This window comes from Carassius auratus, chromosome 35 (genome assembly GCF_003368295.1).
Source record: "Carassius auratus strain Wakin chromosome 35, ASM336829v1, whole genome shotgun sequence".
Taxonomy (NCBI): Eukaryota; Metazoa; Chordata; class Actinopteri; order Cypriniformes; family Cyprinidae; genus Carassius; species Carassius auratus.
Window position 1 is genome coordinate 10,504,429 of NC_039277.1, and position 17,923 is coordinate 10,522,351.

The window sequence follows — 17,923 nt, forward strand, 5'->3', positions numbered from 1 at the left end:
GAGGAGGAAGGAAAGCTGGGGTGTCTGGTTCAGGAAGCTGAGAGGGTGAAAGTTGGTGTTGCCACAGTCCACCCTGAAATGCCCTTCCCTTCCTCTTAATCATGAAACGGCACAGCCCCGATTTTTAAAACACTTCTGGTGAGTCTGCAATCTGCCTATTTTATGTGACCACTGCACTGGAGACCCTCTGCATAGCTTTAAATACACTGAAAGACATTCCAATTAGAAAAGAGGTCACCAATGAGGTTACACAGACTATTATAAATAAACAATAAATAACCATTACGATCACTGGTGATCAATTTTGTGATAAAGAAAAGTGTGCAAACAAGTAAACAGGATATTTAAACCTCAATATGCAGCCTAACCTAAAGCAACACACTCTATGACATCCAATATTGACGCACTTGCGGCTGCACTGCCAGTCTAACTTACCAACAGACATGAGAAATCGTGCAACGAGACACATTTTGACGGGAGTGATGATTAAGAACATGAGTTTTGAAACGGAAACACACATAGCGGCAATAAAGCTGCGCTTACGTACATATGTCAACACAAGATGTTGCATATATGCTGTTTATATGTTGTGGCATATCATGGGACTATACTGAGAAAACACTAAAGGATTGCTAAAGAAAAGCAATACAAGGTGAATGCATTCACACACCTACAGAACTGTAACCGCACAGAGACTATGCTCTCTGTACAGTCATACAGTGAGGCAGCTGTAGGTTGAGTTATCCGGAGAGCTCCAGGTCTGCGGGTAAACCGTGCTCACCTTCAACAGGATGTCACTTAACCAATCACCCATTACCCAAAGAGTCCCAGCAGAACAGACTACAGAAATCAAAGCTGATAACTATCATTTACATTTTTTTAAACCAAAAATAATATCAAGAAATCACAGTCCTATTAAGATTTTTCAAAGCACATTTCAGTATAATTTGAATATAGTTATGAAATATCTGTTATAGATTATGTTACCATTTCTACATTTAATTTACAATATCAATTTATTGACAGTTATTACAGTAGTTTGCTTTATTATTTATTTAATTTAGTTTATTCACATCTATTTTGTAATTTCAGATGCATTCAATGATTAGCATTAAAATTACAATATGCATTTGAATAGAAACTTTGCATCATCATACATTTTCCGAATCCATTCAACACTCAACTTTGTGGTCAAATTCCTGTCATTATGATAAATAAATAATACAATAAATAAATACAAATAAATATTTTACAAGGTTGTAAAAAAAAAAAAAAAACATGTTTATTTATAAAACTTGCATGTGAATTATTATTATTTATTTTTTTCCAGTGTCTAAATTATTGATATTTATTTATTTGTTTATTGAAAATAGAAAAGTGAATTACAACAAATACATATTTTAAAATACAAATAAATATTTTACACAGTTGTAAAAAAAAATCATGTTTATTTATAAAACTTGCATGTGAATTATTATTATTATTATTATTTTTACAACTGTGTAAATTTTTGATATTTATTTATTTGTTTATTGAAAATAGAAAAGGGAATTACAGCTGTTGTGGGGTCTTGCAACAAGAAGGGATTTGTTACAAAAACAGTTTAATAATCTATGTACTGCAGAAAACAAAGAACTCATTCACACTTGCATGTATCTAGAGTTTTGAACAATTCAACAAAATGCCCCTAATTTTCCCCTTAAAATGTTTAAAACACACGGTCAATGGTATGGTTCTGTTTTATCTCAGACTTCAAGAAAAACTCATAAAAAAGCACCTTTACACTGCTATGCAAATGCAAAAAAAAATTCTTGCATGAGGTGGGTGGCACACCTCTGATCTTTAACTGCTGTGCGTTAAAAAAAATCCCTTTTTATGCACTAAACAGGGACCATTTTCACTGCAGTTGTCCCCAGTGCAGTTTAAACATGTCTACCTGAAAAAGGCAGTAAAACAGGCCCATGACTCAGATTCCCGGCTGGATGGGGCTGCAAGGACTCGCACGGCTTACCTCACAACATGAAAACAATAGCTGGAGACAAAGCTGTCACCTCGCTCACATCTAATGAAATAAGTCATTGATCAATTCTGTTCTGTCTTGCTGCTTAAAGCCTTAATAAGACAATTAAAGACTTTGTTCACTGTTCAACACTTTCTGTAGTAAAGTATGGTGTAACTTGATTTGCAATCCATTCACCCCCTTGTGACTCTGATCCGGTATCTGTCTACTCACAAATACTGAGAATAAAGGGCTGATTATTGTCTTGCGTACTATTACGGTCAGTATTAGGAAGATAACTCATACTAAAATTCCAGTGAACAGCTTGGTCACCACCCAGTCACCCTCCATGGGGACTCAACCCTGAGACCTTCAACTCAATGCTGCCTTTGTCCAGCGATGCCTCACAAACAGGTGACTTTGCCTTCCGTGCTTTCCAGAAAAGAGCAAGAATTGAACTCCTCCTTGCCAGGAATTCAACACCAAATTAGTTATTTATGATCACAATTTTAAGCCTATGAGTGTTACAAAAATAGCCACGGTGGTCAGTTAGTAATGTCCCCTATTAGCACCGGAATGAGTTCCGATTAGTTGTCTTTGATTTGATTTCTCCTGTTAGGAGTATCTGTTTTTCTCCATCTGTCTGCTATATACCCTACTTCTCTTATCTGTTTCGGCCTGTCGTCATCAGTCACATATAAAGTACTCAAAGAATATAAAAAAAACAGCATAATCTGCATATTCTTTGTTTTGATAATGTGACCATTCACAACTGTTCTTAAGGATCAGCAGGAGATACTGTCAGATGGAAATGAATGTAGAAAGAATGCATCCTCTGTTTAGCAGTTCGCTGCCATTCACTTTGAGCTCATTCACTGAGCCCATGACTATCAATACAGGCGGCGTGCTTTTTTATTTAGTTGTATTTGAATAGGCACAAAATAAGCCACAAACAACAGCAGTTTTTAAATGAAAACAACCACATGTCTTCTCCAATCAACGGTAATGATATCATCGATGGGAGGGTTTAACTGATGTGTTAACTAAGCTGAGTATGATTTAACTAACTACACATTACACATGGGTATACACTAGGCCAACACTTAAAGGGATAACTCACCCAAAAATGAATATTCAGTTATCATTTACTTGCCCATATTCTTTCTTTTTCCAAAAAGGAGATGTTTAGCAGATTATATGAGCTGCTTTCTTCTATACAATTTAAGTGGATAGGGACCAGAGGCTGTAAGTTAAAAATTAAAAACACCATAAAAGTATTATTATTTTTTTTTACAGCTGATGTGGTATATTCCCTTCATCTGAAGCATTTGAAGTCATTATTAACTGAAAATGTTACTTTGCAGACTCGGTCACCATTCACTTCCATTGTATGGAAAAGGGCAGCTTGGACCATCTACTAAATATGTCATTTTTTGTTGCATGGAATAAAAAAAATAAATTTGAATTTTTGCGTGCACTGTTCAATCCATCCTTTTTGTTAACACAACCTGAAAGCAAGTCTATACAGATTGAGTGGTTTAATATCTACGAGCAAGCCTGCCGTTGGCAAAGCATTAGTTCTAAGATCTCACTTACGATTAGCCTGCAAATCAGGAAATAACCACAGTAAGTAGCATTAATGTAAGACAGAACAATAAGCCACACTCCATCTGAGACAAAGGAAAAGGCTTGAACAGGAAATCAAAACCGTTCAGGACTACTAGACTACAGTAATGTCAAATCATGCATAGTCTGAAGATAATTTGCTGTGAACAAGGACACGGTTCCATTCCAGTAATTGCTTGTTTTCACGTTTTGCTCTGTCTTTTAAATTCTGCTTCTTCTCCAAGATCCTGTAAAAAGCCGCTTTAGGACCCTGATATCTCCACACACATCACAGTTATTTAGCCGCACGGGCCCTTTACAAATCAGCTGAACTTGTCAGAAACTGCCAAAACGTAATGCATAAAATAACTCTTAACTGCAAAGATAAAACTGTTGTCCATTATCAACATTATTGTAATTTATAGACATCCCACTTTAAGACAGGAAGATCCATATAGAAATAATAGAACACACTCTGACCTGACTGAAAACAGACATCCATCATCCAATCGTATGTTTGTTCTTCATTTAAACAATTCTTTAGGGCCACCCTGGCCAAAGCCATTGACCTGGTCATGAAATACAATACATGCAGACACTGTAGCCTACATGTATGTATATATTTAAAATTCTTGGCAGACAATACAAAAATGCATTTCACTGATATTAATCTTAAAAAGGTAATATCCATGTCTATGTCTCACGGATCAAATCGAGCTGTTTTGCTTATTCCCTTTTTTTTTCTTTAGACAAATATTTATGTTATATTCCTATCTGTAATATATTCTCATAGAACTTTGTCCTGAAATAAAAAATGAGTAAAAAGTCATTTCTTGTTTGTGCACGTATCATTACATGACCATACACTACATAACAAACAGTTGAATTATTTTTTTTCACGAGTCAAGAGACTTTATGTACAAACATAAATGAGTGCTTTAAAATGTAATTAGAATTCATAAAATCTGTGAAATATAATATCAGCTACAGAGCTAGCAAATGAACACAAACCTAAATAAATAAATAAAACAAAATACCAGCAAAGAAAAAAAATATTTTCACCTGATTCTAGGGGTCAGAATTACACATGTAGATTCACTTTTATCTATTGCTTGCACGTTTCTTGTCATGAAAATATTTTTCCTCACAATTCAGGGTCAACAGTTAGTTATACATTCAAACCTAAAGTTTAGCCATGTGTCACGTATGAGAAATAAGCCACATTTGCCCTGCTAAAACAGCAACCTTATAAATAAGAAATGAAGAATTTACCAAGTTTCACTTTGAGGGTAAGAGAACTGAAAGCATTTCCCATATTTGCATCAGCCATAAAAGTCCTGATACATTTAAAAAATGAAAAAAATAATAAATAAATAAAATAAATCAGAAAGTTATTTTAGACTTCACATCACTGAATGTGTACATATTTCATTACTTTTCAATGATGTTTCAAAAGGTCATGACCACAGTGTCTATACATACAAAAGTCTGAATGATAAACAGGACTAAAATAAGCCTTTAAAATAGTCTATTTGCGCACATAGCAACTCCTATAATTTCTAGAGCAATATTAACACTAGTTCACAGGCCAATCATAACTTTCATAACATCCTCCTTCAATGCCAATAACAATATGTGGCCATTGTTTCAAGAAAGCAAACCAATAAAATAAATAAAAATAGTTTATTTATACACAACAGTAAAACAGTTCTACTTGCACACCCTGCTTGTCAAAACAGCACAAGAACATATTTTAAAATCACATGCAAGAGTCATATACAAAAAACCAGAGCCATATATTTAAAAGGTACGGGTCTCAAAACGCCATAAATCAATGATATGTCCTTGATTTCACCCTTAGTGTACAAAATACTGTTTCGCTACTGTTTTATAATTCAAGAGAATCACTAAATCTTCCCTTTGCAGAATTGAATCAATCTAACCGTGGATCTGCTTTTCCTGAATGGATATTATATGATTAAAATCAGATACTGATAAATGAAATCACACTTTTAAACCACTTAAGTAATATAATTAAGTCCAGCCAAGTTCAGTGATTATTGATGGATATTTTCACACCTATAAAATCAAAGAGGAGGCTATAACAGGAGCAGGGCAGGACCATAAATGTAGAGGAAGAAGAGTTCATAAGTGGAAGGTAGTAAAAGAGGTAAACATTAACATTTGTGTCATAAAGCCCAGGATACAGCGCAGTAACAGGAAGGTCTGCATGACTTTTTACTGGCTTACGACTAAAAAATTATTGCTCCAGAAGGTTTAGAGCGACGACATGGATATTTCAGAAATAACAGCATTTTATTTCTATTTGATTGTGTGATGTTTGGATAATAGTTGAGCAAATCTAAATGCTCTATAAGGGATATTTATGAGCTGAGTGTAAAACATGTCAATTCTCATGTAGAGAGCTGAACGTATAGCTTACAATGTTCTGCCAAAAATGTGAAATCTGGAGCGAGGAGGTCAGAGAAAGACCATTTAACTCGTTTCACAGACAGAGAAAAACGACTTTAAATGGAAGTAAATAAAAATATTTTTTTATGCCTTGAGAACAAATGAAGAAGGGAGGAAAGATCTTTCATAGGGAATTCTGGGTACAATCTATATATCTATATCTGAGGGGGTTTCTGAGAAATGTAGATATTTATCCAAGAAATTCACTTTGCTCTCAGAGCTTTGGTTTTGCTGTTTTTATCTTAATATCTATTCACAAGTTAGTTCTCAAACACACACACACACACACCTTGGATTTTCTATCACGGTGGGGACTTTCCATTTATTAAAGAATATTTTCTATCAGCCAACCCTAACCTTAACCCTTACACACACCTTTTTTTTTTTTTCACCAAAAAAAAAAAAAAATGATTGTGATATTTAGTATGTGTGTTCATCTGTTAGCTGGCCACAATGCTGGTGCTTTCACTTTTCACTCTGCCTGTGGGGACATTTGGTGACCCACAAAGTAAACCAAACCTGACCTAGACACACAGACACACATCTACAAAAGACCTGAACAATTAAACACTGATCTATTGTAAACTTCACATTTCTGCAGTTTTACACTTTCTCTTACACACACAAACACAATCCCACAACAACCCTCTGTGCACCTCTCACAACAGATGCACACACACACACCCACACACACACACTCCTATCATATCTGCGTGTGTACTTGGTAAAACCACAAAAGGACACGGAGAGATAAACACTATTGACACGGTAAACGCACCTCTCAAATCACATCTTCATGTTCTCCTCACAACGTCTTGAGAAAAACAAGTCCATAAATAACCCAAATCTGCTGATATTCCCTCCACTTAATTTTGAGTTAAAAACATCATGTGGATAAAAAGTTAGGAAAATAATGTTTTTGTTTTGGTTTTTTGTTCTTCATTGGAAACAGATTTGTAAGAAATTCCCTATAGCATCAGCAATTTTTGGAAAGTGAGAGGGCAACAAGCTCTTTTCAAAGCGAAGAGCTGATGCAATCTACATGTGCCGTTGCAGTTATGGCCAGGGCGATTGACACTTTGCATTGTCAGATGGGGCTGCCCCGAAGACAGGTGTTCACAAGCCAAAAACTGCGGGGCTGATCCCCACCTATAGCATCCTATTACCCTGTTGCAACACTACTGGCACAGCACAGGTGCTTAAAGAGTCTGGGGTTTAACACAACACAGCATGTGTTTGAGGATCACCATACAGCAGATGGTATTAATGTTGATCTTAACAGCTCAATATATATATATAACTCTACTTCCTGTCATTTTGTCTATCCAAAAATAAATAAATAAAGGCACAACCATGGCAGTAAAGCAATACAATACAAAAGTCTGTATTGTAAAGGCACAACATGCGTTACTTAAGCTACACTACACTGAATTTCATGGAATTACAAAACAAAATATATAACCCTTTTCAAGCATTTTAAGGCTTAAAGTTGATTTTTAGTGGATCTATGAAGCGATTTCCGTTCGAGTTCTCACAGGTGTTCATCATATTAACTATGAACATAACCCACTAACATTTGACAACTGAAAAATTTACAAATACACCTTTTAATATCAAACAGTGTCTATAGTTACTGTATGTGTAACATTCATGCATTGATTTAAATCATCGTGTAAAACATGTTTTTCATTTCTTTTCTTTTATTAGCTTAGCTTAGAGTAGTGTTTTACTATATTTATGCACACTAACATTCACTACAGTTTGTAAAGCTAATCAGGACATTTAATATGCAAGAATTAATTACCTTGATCAGAAGTGACAGTAGAGACATTTTTTACTGTTTTGCTTTGTTACGAAAAAACTGTATCATGGTTTCCACAAAAACATTAAGCAGTATAAATTAGTAAGCAGAGTATATTGATTTCTGAAGGACCACGACACTGAAAACTGAAGTAATGACTGCTGAATACTCAGCTTTGCCATTACAGAAATATATTACATTTTAGAATATAGTAAAATTATAATAATATTCAACAATATTGCTGCTTTTACTGTATTTTTGAAAAAATGTGCAGCTTTGGTAAGCATAAAGTACTTCGTTTAGAAATATTACAAATCTTGCTGGGCCTTAACTTTTGGTTCAGTGTCCATCCAAATAATTGGGGGGGGGGGGGTATTTATGTGCTCTAGACTGGAAGTGTCTAGGACTTGTCATAAGATGCATTAGATTGCATGTCTCTCTCAGTGTTTGTCTCCATATCCCGCTCTCCTTCTTTCTCTCTCTCTCTCTCTCACTCTCTCTCTCTCTCTCTCTCTCTCTCTCTCTCACACACACACACACACACACACACACACGACCGAGCCAAATCATCATCCTGCACTTTCAACAAAACTCCATCCACAAACCAGGACCAACCTGAGCTATGCCTTCAGATCTGATGCACAACTAATCATCCCTGTGGGAAAACAGCAACTAACACAAGAAAAATTAAGGCAGGACTGCAGGCAAAACCCTAGTTTTTTTTTTCGCGCACTGGTCCATTTTGAGATTTTGAGCAATTTTTCTTTGTCTTTCAGACTAATGGAAAGAAAAACAGACATTTAAATGTTTATTTCATTACAGTTGATCTATTTATCTACTGTGGATTGCAATTACAACATATCTGAAAGCTATTTTCAGCTTGAGAAGCAAAATCATTTAATATATTTGGCTTCATTTCAGATTTTTTTTTTTTTAATCAAAATTAAGTGACTTTATGCTTAAAACAAAGAAAAATATCTGCCAATGCAGTAAGAAAAATAAACATGTTTAAACTTTAAATTATTAACTTTTTTTCCTTACCCTTTAAGAATTGAGTCACTTAATTTTAATACATTTTTAAGAACACTTTTTATCATATGTTATTTTGCCTATCAAGCAAGTGTATCTTGATTTGAGTATATAAAGATATTTGAACTGGAAAATAATAATAATAATAATAATTTTTGAAGTGCAGTAAAACCTAAATACACCAAACTGTAAAGTGTACATTTAAAAAAAAGAAATTAAATAGAGGACATTACAATTTGTGAAGTTTATATAATTTTATATTTCAAATCATGATTTTTTTTTCTGATTTATGGAGAGCTAAACAGAGACATCCAAACCCCCCTCTGTAAAAACCTTTAATGTGTCAACAAAAATCAAACATGAATTTTGAACTTGGCTTAATATAACGCTCAGATTTCTGTTCTGGAAATGTATGGAGATGTGCATTTATTGGTTTAATTATGTAATGTTTATTTTGCGACATTTCAGAAAACAATTGACGTAATATACTGCGATTAATCAACAGGGGAAAGTATGGTGATTTCTATTGATTAATAATTTGACCCTAAGCACCTGCCTTAACCCCAAAGCTACATCAACATGCCATTTCATGCTTTCCAGAAAGCATATACGCTTTTCAAACACATATCAAGCGTACAAACTAAGCTTAGTCTATGTTTGTGAAAGCGATCTCATAGTAGGTAAAACAACAACAAGCAACGTGGGCGTAAAGCATCAACATTCAGCTCTGAAAACAAGATGATGGGAATTTCAGAGCAACGGACAAAGTCTGGACCCCATGATCTCATATCGGCCTGTAATTTACCAGTGGCGCAGCCTCTATACGAATTTCCGCAGTCAAACTGTCAAGCTGATGTCTTATGGGAACTGTAGGTAGACACCTTGCAGACTTTTGTCCAGGGTTTCCCCAGCGTACACAACAAAGGAGCTCAGTGGCAAATCTGTTGGTGACTTTCTCTCCTTGCTTTCATTTAACCCTTTCACTTTCCGCTATACATCTAAGCAGTACGCCCACCCTCTCTGACATACCGAAACCACACACACTCACACACATGTCCATGTTCACACACATCATTTTGGCTTTCCATTTGCTCATGAGCCCCCAGATATAAGTCAATGTCTTGAATTACTCACCCAATAAGGGCCCCCATCTGCTCCACTATATATGCTTGTTGAAGTTATCACAAAGACTTTCTGTACGAGAGAGAGAATTACAGAGTCACTACATTAGTTATCCATGTGATCACACTCATAAGCACATCAGATAACACCCATGGACCCTCTAACACAGCAAATGAGCAGGCAGTGGTCAGCAGAAAGGATTTCTTTCTGTGAACAGAGGTTAAAACACAACATGACACATCTTTGAGCAGACAGACACGGAAAAGGCCTTATACAGATAGCGTGAGCCTCACAAGGCCTAGGGCTACACTCGAGGGAGGGGGACTGTGAAAAAAAAAAAGAATAAGAAACAAAAACATGTCTGAAAAGCTGACTGGAAGTAAAGCAGGATCAAAGATGGCTCCTGTCCAGTCTAGACGAGTTCAGCCATGATAAAAGGCAGGATGGGTGGTGTGGCTGTTGGGGGTCGGGGGGGGGGCTGGTGCTACTCAATCAGTCGGGACTTACTCATTATGTTTTTCTGCTTCGGTGTTTGTCACGGCTGTCATGACTGAGTTACACAAACACACTCCTCAATGTCTCGGGCCTGCATGATCACATCTGGATGTACTTTCAATTAGCTGTGTCAGTTTTTAAGGTTGTTGTGTCATCATTTGTGCAGTTAAATCTAGTATTTTGTTATATGCATACAGCACATGTATATATGTATACATGCTGTATGTATAGTTTACTCATTTTTACTTTTAATTGAATGTATTTTTATAATAATGGTGTTTAATTATATGTAACTGTTTTTCCTTCTTTCCATTGTTCCATTAAAAATACTGGTTTTTATTTAATGTTTTTAAATAAATGGTTTCAATTTGTTGAAGAATTCTTTTTTTATATGAGAAATTTGTGGAAATTTTGATCTGTATGTAACTGATGTTTCCTCGTTTCCATTGTTACATCATCAATGATTTTTATTTAATGTTTTTAAATAAATGTTTTCAATTTGTCATTTTCCTTTTTTTTTATACAAGGGGGTTTATGGAATTTTTTAACTGTACGTAATATGTGTTTTCTTGTTTCCATTGTTCCCAACATCAATAATGATCTTTGTTTAATGTTTTTTTTTTTAGATATTTTGTTATATAATGTTTTTTTTTTTTTTACGAGGGGTTTGTGGAAATAAAAAATACATATTACACACACACACACACAGAAGTTCTACAAACACTTCATATGCAAATAAATTCTATACAATTATTTTAAAGCCATTACAGATAATAACTCTTAATAACAAGAGACACATGATGTGTGGTTTTGTTTTAGTACAACAGAATAAATGCTCATATTTCTTTTTTCATCATTATACACCAATAAGAGTCAAATGTGCAAAACACGCTAATACTAAAACACGAGTAGAGCAGTAGATCTCCGTAAGAACTTGTCAGAATAGGTGCACATTAATCCCAATTAAATAAAAGAGCACATTTGAGACGAGTGTGTCATGTTATATACAAAACCATACTGAATCTGAAATACACCTGATGCACAGATGAGGCCACTCAGACATTGTAGATGTTTGACTAACACTGACACTAATCACACACTTTCTGTCTTTCTCATGATTCACAGTCTCAGTCTGTCTTCATCCGTTAACTTACATACATATCAATACACAAACTCCTACATCTCTGTCACTTCTCCCTTCCTAAACCTCACACACACACACACACACACACACACAAACACAACTTTACTGTAACAGTCCAAACTTATCAGAGCATTGTTTTTGTTGTTGTTATTCTAAATGTGCAGTTTTACATAAGAATACAATTATTATGAGACATGAGTATTAATTACATATTAAGAGGGCTTGAGAAAATAATGTGTACACACAAACTTTCATTTATCTTTAAAAAAATAATTATTGTATACAGTATAAGAGAATAAAGGAATTGTGTCTAAGCATTTAATTCTAACCAAGAACTACATGCGAGGAATTTAATTAATGTGTGTAAGAGAATGTTATTTTGTCACAGTGGGTTGATTTGAAACACTGATACGAAGGCAGCTTTTTCACTTTGAGTGTTTTGTCATAACGGTTATGCTAACAGGCTGTGAGTAAACTCTGCTGAAATTACTAGACGCTAAATTTCTGTTCATATATTTCAGGCTGACTTCATCATGATGAAATTAATAATGAATTAACTTTTTGTTCCCCATTTGGATCCATAGCCATTTGCTGCGCAGGTATTTAAATTAAAATGTAGAAATATTGAAATGCACTGGTGCGATATAAAACTTTTTGATAGCGTGTTTGAAATATATTCAGATTGAGTCTGACTTCCTAAACCTACACGACATCATTTAGTAAAAATGAAGAAAAACTGAAAGCATGCATTACAGCATATTTGGAGAATTTCCACCATAATTTAATACATCTGAGTATGGAATGGATGTCAGGGCGTCTCAATTGAGAGGCTAAAGCTGCAACTTTCACAAAATGGAGGTGGATAAAACACAAAATGGCCGCCTCTGATTTGACTTTAGACTCATAGTTGATCTGAATGATCCTGCTGGCATCCAAACTCCACAAATATGAAGTTATGGAAACATTACACTTTTGAATTTGTATGCATATTTTTATAATATACATAGGCTACATATGGAAACATATATTGTACATAATTTGATATATATATAGCTATGTATTGTACAATTTTTTTTACCTATTTATTTGTCTTTGCTCGCATTAAAGTAATTAAGAACTAAAGAGCCCATTATCTTAGCACATTTTCAAAAGTCTGTATGTCAGCAACTGCTCATTCAAATTCTTTGCTGTCAGCTTCTTGTTAGGTGATATGAATCAGATACACAACTTATAAAGAAAATAAGCCCGTGAACACATACATCTCATAAAAACGGCATGAATAAAATCATTTCTTATTTTCTATCAGGGCATCAGCATCACTTTTGTAATGTCTTCCCTCACCTCAGCGTGTGTCTTTATCAATGTTTTTCTTACAGCGCTGAAAATAAATTCCAGAAAGGGTTTGGGAAAACGTCCAGAGGTGATCCATGACAAAGATATGAGATCTGAAATACACAAAAAGATTCTAGGAAAGGTCTAGGGAAGCAGAAGAAAAAGAAACACGGAATTCGGAATTCTTTTGTTATAAATATACATTTTGAATGAATGCAATGCAATCTACTTTTTTCTTTATTAAAGTAAGATCATAAAGACAGAGGAGAACAAGAATCCTTCACTTGGATTCCTTAATAAAGCTGATTTTTTTGAAGTAGAAGCTCTGAATAAAACTATGCATCAGTGTCAAACAGTGACATATTCATGCTATTACTAATAATCTTGAAAGGACTTTTATTCGTCAGAACACTTACAGAAAGACGGGTGAGAATTCCCGAGGAATCTCTCGGATTGCAAAGTCTGTTCTTCTTGCAAAGATCTAAACAATAAAAGTGTAAGAAATAAGTATTATTAGAAAAATGAGTCAGACACAGATGAACACAAAGGACTGCTGAAAATGAAGTGTTTACCCTTATGAACGAAAAACTCTTTTTTTAAACTGTGATCTAAATTTTTAACTTAAGGAAAACATGAGAGCTATAACTATTTATATTTGAACATTTTTAAGAATTAAACTTGTATTAATTTAATGTGTTTAACATGCAATGTTATATTCAAACACTTGAAATGATTCAACAAACACACTGTACATGAAAAGGAGGAAAAGCATTTATAAAAACGGAGCTGTCACAATTTATCAAAACATTATTATTTAGAGCTCAGTAAAATAATTGTATCATTTTTTAAAAGGCTTAAAAGCTGACGTTACTCATATTAAATTTTTTTTAAATCACTTTCTATTTGTGCTCTTTGCAGAGCAAAATTTATTTGTAGCTTTCCAAGGTTTTACAGAGCTCAAAAAATGAATGAACTTTTAGTCAAAATTATTTGAATACTACTTCAACAGACAAACAGAAATGTTATGATAATACAAAGACAGTAATGAAAAATATATTTTCATTTCAGTTTAAAATATTAACCGTTGATTCAGAAGAATAATTGAACTGATTAAAAAGTCATGTCACACTTGGTTTTTAGTCAAATAACCTATTTCACCAAAACGCACTGGGAAAAGTGAGATTTTAATACACTTTAAAAATAATTATTATTTCATGCATCTGTCATGCTTCATGTTTTTATTTAATAAACACTTCTGCAGAGTGTTTCATCCTGAGTCATCCTGCCAATGAGCTAAATTTATTAAATCATCTGCGTAGTTTAGTTAGACATTACCAGTTTAAAATAAACCTCAACTCTTGCTCTAAACTATTCTAAAAACACCCTGTAATTGTTCACATCACAGTCATTTTTTGGGATTTTTATTTGTCTATTTTTAATTATTCAACATGATTTGGAAAGGGTCTGTTAACAAACACAGGACAAAACATTACCACATATTCTAAGAATATCTTACACCATAAATTTCTGTGCAAACGTATGTCAGAATGAACTGATCTTGATGAAACAATTAGAACAAAATCAAAACCTCTTAAGAATAAGGTATCATAGGAAAGATTGAAGTAGATTCTAGCCAGCATACAAACTGATAAAGCAGAAGGAGAATAGATTAGAGAACAAAGAACACTTCTTATTTTCTATTGGCAATTTTAGTTTTTTAAGTGCACACACACAAAAGTTTTGGAATAGTGTATTTTTTGACTTTGCTGTTTTTTCATTTTTTTAATCTCCTCCTTAATTTAGAAGGGATTCCTAAATTATTAGAAGAAAACCAAAGAGAAAGAAGGTGTGTTCACCTAAGAGCAAGTAGTTAAACTACACTAATTACATTAACTTACAGTTCTGTGTCTATATCATAAAAAAAAAAGAAAGGAAACGAAACTGGTGTAATACTACATATTCTTATTTTACAAATGCATAATTTTTTGCAAGATTTCCTCCAAAAACATTACATTCAGGAAAATGCATATGTATCTTACCTAGCACATTCATTTCTCACATTCTTATACTTAAAATGAATCTACAAATATGTCCAAATGTTTAACCCTTACCAGAAAGATCCATGAATCTTTGAATGACACATTTTAAAAATTTCCATTTGGAATGGGGGACAAGACCAGACGCCTAGGTGCTTCCAGTGAGTCACTGAAAGTTTGAAATATCTAAGGCTTTATTCCTCACAAAAGGCTATTTAACAAAAATGACATGGACCTTCCTGCTGATACCCTTTCTGGGAAGAGAAAAAGATAATAACAGCCGATTCTAAGAGAAAAGTCTGAGATGTTTGCATAAGCACCAGCATTAATGTTTAGCAGGCATTTTAATAGCTTTACGTAACAGATTGACAAATATACAGATTTTTTATTTGATTTTGATTTTGTTTAGTCTAACTGACTGGACCAGATTCAATCTAAGTGCAATGACAGGTTAAGATTCACAAGCAAACCAGATTAATATTTTTTTAAGAAGGAAGAAATTTGTAGTAGCTGGATTTGCACTTATTTTAAAGTTTCATTAATCATATATTTAGGTATATCTTATAATGAAATTATAATTATAGAATTATAGATTTTAGAGCATTTTAAAGTATTATTATCATCATACTAAGAGAACAATTATTAGCCTATTAAATAGAGGATTACGGTGTTAAAAAAAAGGCAACAAATTGTTCAAAACAATATTTCACCTATTCATGCTTCCTATTAAAATTGAGTTTGTTGTCTCTTCTATAAATGCATTTCAAAACCATTCTGCAAATATTAAACAATCACCATTTATCTCAGGATTAATGCATTTACATGTTTTTCAATCAAAAAATGTTTTGCAGCTCAATGCATACACGTATAATTCTCAATTTATCTCATATGATCGAAAAATAAACGTTTTAACATCCTCTGATCATAAAATGAGAAGGGGGCGCAGCGAGAATCGCTGACAGGTGGCAAATACAATTAATATATTGATGACATGGGCCAATGAGATCATATTTAATTCATTTACTGTACATAGACTGAGAATGCTTTTTGCTGCTAGAGATAAAAGGACATTAGCACTCGATATAATGGTCGAAGGGCATGGGAGGGGATTTTTACTGAATCAAACCTAATATGGACATCAAATCGGTCCAAGAAAAGCTGGCAGGGGAGAGAAAGGAGGGGTGATGGGGAACAGGCAGAACAGCTGTGTTTTGATTGGATGAACTTGAAAATTCCGAATTTGTTCTGTCCAATCACAAAGACTGTTTGGACACATAGCAACAGCACGTTTCATTCAATTCCATTCTCTCTTTATTTCAATAGATTCTTCTGTTAATTTTTTAAGTAAACCAGACATAAAAATGGCTTTCGAACATGTCAGGTTGGTAAGAGAGGAATGTTATTTGTTCAGAGGTTGAACACTCTGGATCAGCTTTAAACCGCAAGATGAAAGCGGTTGATTAAAGAGACTTTCATGCCTATCCCCGTTACAAACAAATCATTCTGCTCCGAGCAGTGAGTCACTTTCAAACGGGCATAAGAAACTGCTGAGTAATGTCAAGACTAAATCACTGCATTCAGGTCCAGTCACAAGCCTCTCATCTGTCTTCAAAGGTATCTTTTTATCTCCAGACATCACCCATATCTACCCCACACCGACCAGATGCAGCTAAATGTGTTTATTCCCAATATTAGCAACAGAACGGACCCCATACGACGGACTGAATGTTATTCTCAGAATGTTTTGTATTGCTTGTGCCACTGACTAATTCCTCTTAGTCATTTATTTGGCTGCACAGCCTAACTTTAACTCTGAAAACAATGCAGAAAACTGATGAGATCGAGCAGCTATTTCAAGAGTTTTATTGCGGGATTCACATGTAATCATGGCGTTATGTGACGTATTCATTATTTTAGTGGGAAGTTTCCCTCTCTAACCACAATGGTGGCCATCTGACACGATGAATGAATAACCAGGCTGGTTGTTCTTTTTTATTTCAATCTATTTCAAACTTTTTCTCATGCACATGGAAAATTACCATTTGGCAAAGCGCTCAGCCACCACAACCTCAGCATGCATCCCTCAGGGCAGGGTTTACCAGCAATTACATCTGAGAGATCTCATCAAAGGTGCGCCTTCAGTAAAACCATAGCACACAGTTTCGGCTATCTGATTATGTTTCCAGCACTATTCAGCATTTTTTAAGCTTTTGATGTTGGTCATCATTACTTGTTTTTTTTTTTTCCTGGTTTTTAAGTTCATAAGTTCAGAGGGCATGTCATTTTTTGGAAGCAGTTTTTGGCATGACATGGATTTACCAGAATATATTTTTGTACAAACTTCTGAATGGTTTTACCCCAAAAATCCTATACTTATATTTAGTGAAGCATCATAAGTCATGACCGACTTAGAAAAATGATGAGAGAAGAAATGACTTCGACAAAGATTGATGCATAGAGATGAAAAACTTCCCTAATCCACATTCACACCTAATAATATTCCTCTTTCCATGCCAAATTCTACAGTTACAGCTTCCCCTTACGTCAATGGCACCCTGGTAGCAATAGCAACACTATACATACACAACATTTACCCGAACCCAGCTAATACTAATAGAGTTATTTAAAGGAATAGTTCACCCTAAAACTAAAATTTATGAACTTTCTCTTTTCTTTGGATCACAACTTTTTTTGTGCATATAATGAAAGTCAACATGGTCCAAAACACATTGGAATATATATATATAATTTATTTATTTATTTTATAAATTGGCTAGGTAAAAAGATTTCTGTGGTATCTTACAGTTTATTTGCATCCGTTTCCGTTTCATTTACACAAAAAGTAAATTTTTCTGTCTATGGAGCAAGTGAGTTTGCAAAAGCAAATA

The 17,923-nt window shown here is 34.3% G+C and overlaps 1 protein-coding gene across 21 annotated transcripts in view; it reads right to left on the reverse strand.

Moving 5' to 3' along the window:
- The window catches only part of LOC113054349 (ribosomal protein S6 kinase beta-1), a 67,173-nt gene that overhangs the window by 27,538 nt on the left and 21,712 nt on the right, over positions 1-17,923 (reverse strand). For 18 of the 21 annotated variants that reach the window (XM_026219855.1, XM_026219849.1, XM_026219852.1 and 15 more), the window contains 3 exons: positions 13,416-13,480; positions 13,009-13,112; positions 10,041-10,100 (listed from right to left, as the gene is read on the reverse strand). The exons of 1 other annotated variant lie outside the window; for it this stretch is intronic. The gene's annotated coding sequence lies outside the window, so the exon portion shown is untranslated. The remainder of the gene's footprint in view (positions 1-10,040; positions 10,101-13,008; positions 13,113-13,415; positions 13,481-17,923) is intronic. 2 more of the 21 variants (XM_026219850.1, XM_026219851.1) reach the window with 2 other exon arrangements.